Below are 7439 nucleotides of genomic sequence, written 5' to 3'. Positions count from 1 at the left end.
CCCTAAAACACTCGGGTTTCCCCTGGTCACCGTGTCAAAGTTTTTCTTAATCTAACCATCCTTTAGAGGTGTCCAAAATAACTTTTCCCTCTTCACAGTTGGATTAACCCCAATCTACCCATGAAGAGGCCAAGAAAACAAGGTTGTTAGTGGCATAATTGAGGACATGTTTTTATCATCTCAAGTGCAAGACGAGTGATTGGAAAAGTCCCAAAGAGATGAGAGAAGAGAGGACTCGCATGTTCTACGAAACAAGTGTGATTGAGTCAAAATGGAACTTTCTCATAGAATGTGTAACATTTGTAGACATTTATGCTCGATAAGAAATCATCTTGAAGGTTAAAAGCATGCACAATTTATTTGAGGAAGGTAAGATTAAGCATAATGTTATTTTGATAGTCAATATTCATACCAAGAGATCAAAAATAGAAATGAATGTGGAGATAAGCTAAGGTTGTGAACTTATGGTCCCTTATACTAATTAATCTCGTGGAAATCATTAAAATCTAATTCATTCACTTGTTCATAAACAACCAAAAAAAAATGTAGAAATAATGTGACAATTGTTGAGGTCCATGTCCCTCATTCTCACACTTAAATGGTCATGAATCAAATCAGTCCTCATTTACAAGCCAATTTGTTCCAATTTGTCTCATCCATCTTCTACATTTTAATGTTTTCATTGTTGGTAAAGATGTTAAGCTTGCAGAATATGGTGAACAAAAATTTTAAAACAGTCAATGACGATGTAACATTGACAATATGGATGAGACAATTTATCTACTTGCTTGAATTAAAGAAAACATATTTTTGCCTACAAGAATGGAAAATGGTAAAAGACAAGAAAAAAATGGTCTCAAGAATCTAACGTTCAACATGTTTTCTTAGTGCCTACCCCTAGTTTACTTTTTATGTAATATTTTTGAATACTTTTAGGTCGGCCTTTATGGTTATGTGTTATGATTTAGTGGTACTTGGTTACCTAATTTGATTGGATGTTATTTCATACTTAGTTATTTATGGATGAGTTGCTTGATACTCGATTATTTCATCTGTTTATGTCTATTCTTTCGATGATAATGCTTTGTATGTTCATATAGTGATTTCAGTTGTTTTCATAATGACAGTTAGATGGATGATTTATTTACGGCTTTTATGGTTATGTAACCCATACTTGCACATGTATGGCGTACATGTATATTTCACTTTATGTTTGATTTTTCTGATGTGGTTGAGGGAGGGAGTTGTACTCGCTTACTAGTCAGGATCTACACAATGTATCACTCTCTGTAATTGCCTGTTTAGTTTATATATATACATATATATGTATGTGTGTGTGTGTGTGTGTGTGTGTGTGTGTGTGTGTGTGTGTGTGTGTGTGCATATGTACATGTTTGACTTTTATGCAGATTATAGGTACCGGGCGTCGACTTCCCTAAATTGTCAACATGAGCATTCCCTATCACAGTATCTCAATGGTAAAGAGGGGAGCTAGTTCTCGAGCCCAAATCCTAAACCTAAGCCAATTATCCTAGAATATAGGACAAATATTTGAGTTATTTACTCTGTTATTTCATTTGTTCATGTTTATTCTTTTGATGATGATGCTTCATATGTTCATATAGTGATTATAGTTGTTTTCATAATGATAGATGGATGAGTTATTTATGGCTTTTATGGTTATGTACCCCATACTTATATATGTATGGTGTACATATATGTTTTACTTTATGTTTGACATTTCTAATGTGGTTGAGGGAGGGAGTCATACTCACTTTCTAGTCAAGATCTACATGATGTACCACTCCCCACCATTGCATGTTTATTTTATATATGTATATGTATATGTATATGTGTATGTATGTGTGTGTGTGTGTGTGTGTGTGTGTGTGTGTGTGTGTGTGTGTGTGTGTGTGTGTGTGTGTGTTTAGCTTTTGTGCAGATTGCAAGTACCAGGCATCAACTTCTCTGAATTGTATATGTATATGTATATGTATATGTATGTATGTGTGTGTGTGTGTGTGTGTGTGTGTGTGTGTGTGTGTGTGTTTAGCTTTTGTGCAGATTGCAAGTACCAGGCATCAACTTCTCTGAATTGTCAAGATGTGTGTGCCTTATCGCAGTATCTCAATGGTAAAGAGGTTAGATAGTTCTCGAGTCCAAATCCTAACCCTAAGCCAATTTTCCTAGAATATAGAACAAGTGTCTAAGTTATTTACCCTTCTGAATTCGTCAAGTGACATGAATTCAAGATTTTGACCCTTAAGTTTGAATCTATACTTTGTCTTATAGATAGGTCTGTTGTGATTTTTAGTTATCGTTAAATCAAATAAAGATATTATTAAATAATTTAATCTAACAAAAAAATTATAAAGAAAAATAAATTTTTAATTATATTTAATTAATTAAGAAATTAATTAAATAGAAGAGTTAAATTCAAAAGACTTAATTAAAGTTCTAAATTTAGCATAATTATATTTATTTAATTTAAAAATAATTAATTCAAGGGTTTCATTTTCAATAATCTTCAAATTCATGACTGCAATACTCACCACCATTATCAAATCTGAGACATTTTAATTTCTTACCAGTCTCATTTTCAACCAAGTATTTCCATTTCTTAAAAGTTTGAAATACATCAAATTTATGTCTAAGGAAATAAACCCATACTTTTTTAGTTGTGTCATCAATAAATGTAACATAATAATGAGAGCCACCAAGGGAAGATACCTGAGCTGGTCCCCATACATCGGTATGCACAAGCTCTAATTTCTTCTTTTTATTTTTCTTCCCAGTCTTCACAAAACTCACTCTCTTATGTTTTCCATACACACAACTTTCACACAACTCCATATTAACACATTTTAGACCTAGTAAAACTTTCTTTGAATGAAGTACTTTCATACCTTTCTCACTCATGTGCCTAAGTCTATTATGCCACAGCACTGTATCAGAATTTACAGCAGCTATTTGTTCTCCCTGTTCAACTGTAGCAATTGTTCCTGAATATTCATTTTTCTCTGAAACAATCAAAGTAGAAGGAACAATATGACCTGTACAAAGATATAAGGTGCCTACTTTCACACCTTTTGCTACTACAAGGGAACCTTTTGAAACCTTCCAATTTGTATCATTAAAAGTAACTACACAACCCTCATCACTAAGCTACCTTGCTAAAATTAAATTCCTACTCAGTGTTGGAACATGTCTTACCTCATGTAGTAGCCAATGATTCCCATTCTGCAACTTAATCTTAATTTTTCCCTTTCCACCAATATGATAGGTTTCATTATCCCCCAAATAAACAAATTCAAAATCCCCTTGGACATAATCAATAAAATAACTTCTATGAGGTGTAGCATGAAATGAAGCACCAGAATCTAAAACCCATGAATCATCAACACTTTCTAAAGATAGAAGCAAAGCATCCTCTTTGGATTTTTCACTTACCACATTTGCCTCCTTGTCTCCATCTGGTTTATCTCCTTCATTTTTCTTTCAATTCCAACAATCTTTCTTTTTGTGCCTTGGTTTCCCACAATACCATCAATCATTTGGTCCTCTCATTTGAGATCTCCTCCCCTTTGACTTTCCTCTTGATTTCTCATGATTTTCAGAGTTACTTCCTCTCTTAGTTGTTCTGCCCCTACTTCATGCATTCAAAGCACTTCCTGATGTAGATCCACCTGAGGTTTTCTTATGAGTTTCCTCACTAAAACAACACCAATCATATCTTCACATTTTAGGGTACTAGATGTAGGAGCAAAATTACTCATAGTCATTACCAAGTCATTCCATCTTTTAGGAAAACAACACAAAATCAAGAGAGCCCTAATTTCTTCATCAAAATTGATACCCACAGAAGATAACTGACTAGTAATAGTATTAAACTCATTTAAATGATTTGCAAAAAACCCACCTTCTACCATTTTCATATTAAATAAATGCTTCATGAAAAATACCTTGTTTGAAGCAAAGGGCTTTTCATATAGTTTCACTAGGGTTTGCATCAATTCTTATGTTGTCTTCACTTTTGTAATATTAAATGTCACTTATGGTGCTAGGCATAACTAAATGCTTCCACGTGCTTTTCTATCTAAAAGATCTCATTCATCATTTGACATAGATCCCTGATTTTTGGCTTTGCCTTCTAACGGCTTCCATAAATCCTTCTGATAAAGATAGTCTTTCATTTGCATCTTCCATAACTAGAAGTTCTGCCCATTAAACCTATCAACCCTTGTCTACCATCACTCTCATTCAACCATGAGACTCCCACTTAACCCTGAGACTTTCCTACATAGAATAACTGAAAAACAACCTCACTCTAATACCACTTGTTAGGATTAAACCACAGATAGAAATAACAATTATATGCAAATATAACCAATAACAAAAAATAATAGATCACATAGAAAAAAATACAAGACACCAACATTTAACATGGTTCACCCAATCCTTAGGCTACGTCCACCAAAACAATAATCCGATATTATTATGATCCAGTGATTATAACCTTATTACAATCTTTAATCCCTTACAGCTCAATATTGCTGCAAGAACCAATTTTGCATCACAACATAACAAAAAATACTTAACCCTAAGCCCTTTTATACAAGTAATTTTATGTCGCTTTAGGGTTACAACATGTTGTCCATATGTCATCCATATGTCGGCCACAACGTCGGCCATGGCCCAAAAAAATTTATGAAGTATGTATAGTACTTTCCTGATTAGTCACCAAAAACTAACAAATACAACATAAGTATCTTCATTCAAATGGGCACTAGTAGGAAAGAATGGAGAAGAAAACCTCCAATCTTGCTTGGGATTAAAGTCTTTTATTATTACAAAATAAAAGGGGCATAACCCAATTTTAAACTTGATATTTATTACAATGGAGTAGACATGAGTCCTAATCTACATTTTTTCTATTCTGATTAGTTCAATTTAGTTATATTCCTGATCCAAGAGAACCCCTCTAGCTAGTGTATTAGATTTTTATTGAGCATCTCTTCTTTGTTGATTTATCTATAACTCACATGCCTTATTGTTCTACTAAACAATAGACTTCTAAGAAGAAATTGTTAGTACTGTTACGAAAGAAAAATTTTAAATAGGCATCCCTAGTTAGATATTGACATGCTTAGCTAACCCACATTTGATAGAGAAATATGAACATTTCCAAAATCGATTAAAAATTCTCTTGGTCCTCACAATCTTTAGTCCTAACATTCTTTTAATAAGTTCAAATATCATCTTAATATTGAAATCCTTCTAAGACTAGGTTTTAATTTAACATTATGAATACCACAAAGGAGTTAATGCTAATCATTATCACATAGAGGCTACTAAGTAGAATGCCTTAAACGAGGTCCTATTTTAAATTGTTCTAATTAGGTTGATTTGGTTATATTATAGAGTTACTTAACTACTTATATTAAATTTATTTAGTTACTAGTCTTTATTGAGAGGTCCTAATAAAAAATTATTATTATCCTTATTATAATTGTGGACCTGATTATTCCCCAACTTAAAATACTAGCAATGTTGCAGCATTCAGAGTAGCAACTCTACTTAATGTGTCTGATTTAGATTTATTTAGGAATTGTTTGACATCAATAATACTGAGATTTCAATAAACTTTAACTAATAGAGAATAAGGACTACATATTAGTTTCATTTGATTCAATTTTCAATTATTGAAAGTTGAACTCCTTACCTCTAATCTGTTGAAAGACTACATAGTCGATCAGTGCAGAAGGAAAGTATAGAGCCTCACAAGCTACAAAGATCGATAGTGATAGATAATCTAAAAAAATGAGACCACAAATATAGAAGTATCATCTATGTATATTAAGCAGGATAATTACATAATGATAAGGATTGTGATGGATATATAACTCTATGTATAGACCAATAACAAGAAAAGGAACCTTAGAGTAAACTGGAACCAATAACTATAATCCTTCCATACTCTATACCAAGCTAGATACAAAAAGGAAGTATTAGGAAGAGAATCTGGACAGGAACCCATTAATACATATGAAAATCATCCAAATGACCAGACCAACATAGAAACAAAAAACTAACAAACTGCCACAGTGAGATTAGGGGACAAAAATAGGGGACACCCACAACCAACCTTAAAGGAAGCAAAACCAAGGACAAGTCACCAGCACAGCACACAAGAGCCCACCTAGCCTAGACTCCTACTTCCAATAAACCATGATGATCTTTGCTATATTTTTGGGCTTCTCAAGCTAGAAGTTAGGTTGGAATTCAAACTCATTTTTCTCCCTGCTAGATTTCTCCATGTTCAGAGTGTAAAAATTCAAAGCTTCTAGGTTGTCCAAAACCACCCCTAGATGGATGTAAGCTTTAAAAATGTTAAGGTAGTTTATAAGCTAGATTTTGCTATCATCTTCAACAATTCCTCTCCACTGGGGGAGGAACTGAATGTTGGCCTCCATTCTTGGCCATTCCTTGTAGAAGGCCAAATTCTCATGAATGACTAGAGAAGGACGTCAAGTGGATGTTCCATATACCTTTCCAGGAGGGGAATCCTAAGCTTTTCATCAATATTTTGATGGCTTCTTCCAACCCCTTTCGCCAAACTGGGTCAAAAATATTACAACAAAGCCTAATCATAGCCCATGGCTCCACCCTAGCTTTGGCCAAACAACTGATAAATGTCCCAATAATATCATTGTTAGTCTACCATGTATAATCATAGTTGAAAGAGCCTTCACCAATGGCTCGACTAACCACTATCCTGGTCATATCATCGACAGGCTTCAAAACTCTACTCCATCTCTCTGGCTTAACATTTCCCTAAAATGCCATTGTCCACACCTTAGAGGTATGAAAAAGACTAATATTTGAATCCATCTAAAAGGTAAAAATTACTCACAATGACAGAGAAGGATAGAGACAGTGAAGGTATAAATGGAAAAGGCTAACGAGGAAGGACCCAGAAACACCTAGAGATAATGACATCATCCATAGATGATGCCAGCTAGAGTAGTGGCACAAGGGAAGCCACTAGCCAAATAATGATGAAAAACTAGAGAAGAGTGCCAACAAAGCGATCATGAAAAGATAGGGCAAATTGCTAGACAAGGACTCATATAAAGGGGCAGACAATTAAGCCCGAAGGTTAAGAAAGGAAAAAGGAGGGCAACAAAAAGGAGAGAAAAGAATGAAGAAAACAAAAGCTAAAGAAATAACCTAAAAACTAAAACTCTAATCCCCAAAAAATACAAACCTACAAAGTGTTTTAAGGGGAGGAATAGGAAAAAAAAAAGAGTAATGCAAGGGTAAACCTAAAAAATTAAGGGAGATGTTAAAGAAGCTTCGACATTAGTACCCTTGGTAGCTAAAGAACTTGATTAGTTTGATAAAGGGTGGTGAGGTGACCTAAGGCTTAGGTAAGATTA

This window comes from Cupressus sempervirens, chromosome 3, assembly GCF_028749045.1.
Source record: "Cupressus sempervirens isolate cs-2001-9-10 chromosome 3, ASM2874904v1, whole genome shotgun sequence".
Taxonomy (NCBI): domain Eukaryota; kingdom Viridiplantae; phylum Streptophyta; class Pinopsida; order Cupressales; family Cupressaceae; genus Cupressus; species Cupressus sempervirens.
This window is presented reverse-complemented; position numbering follows the sequence as displayed.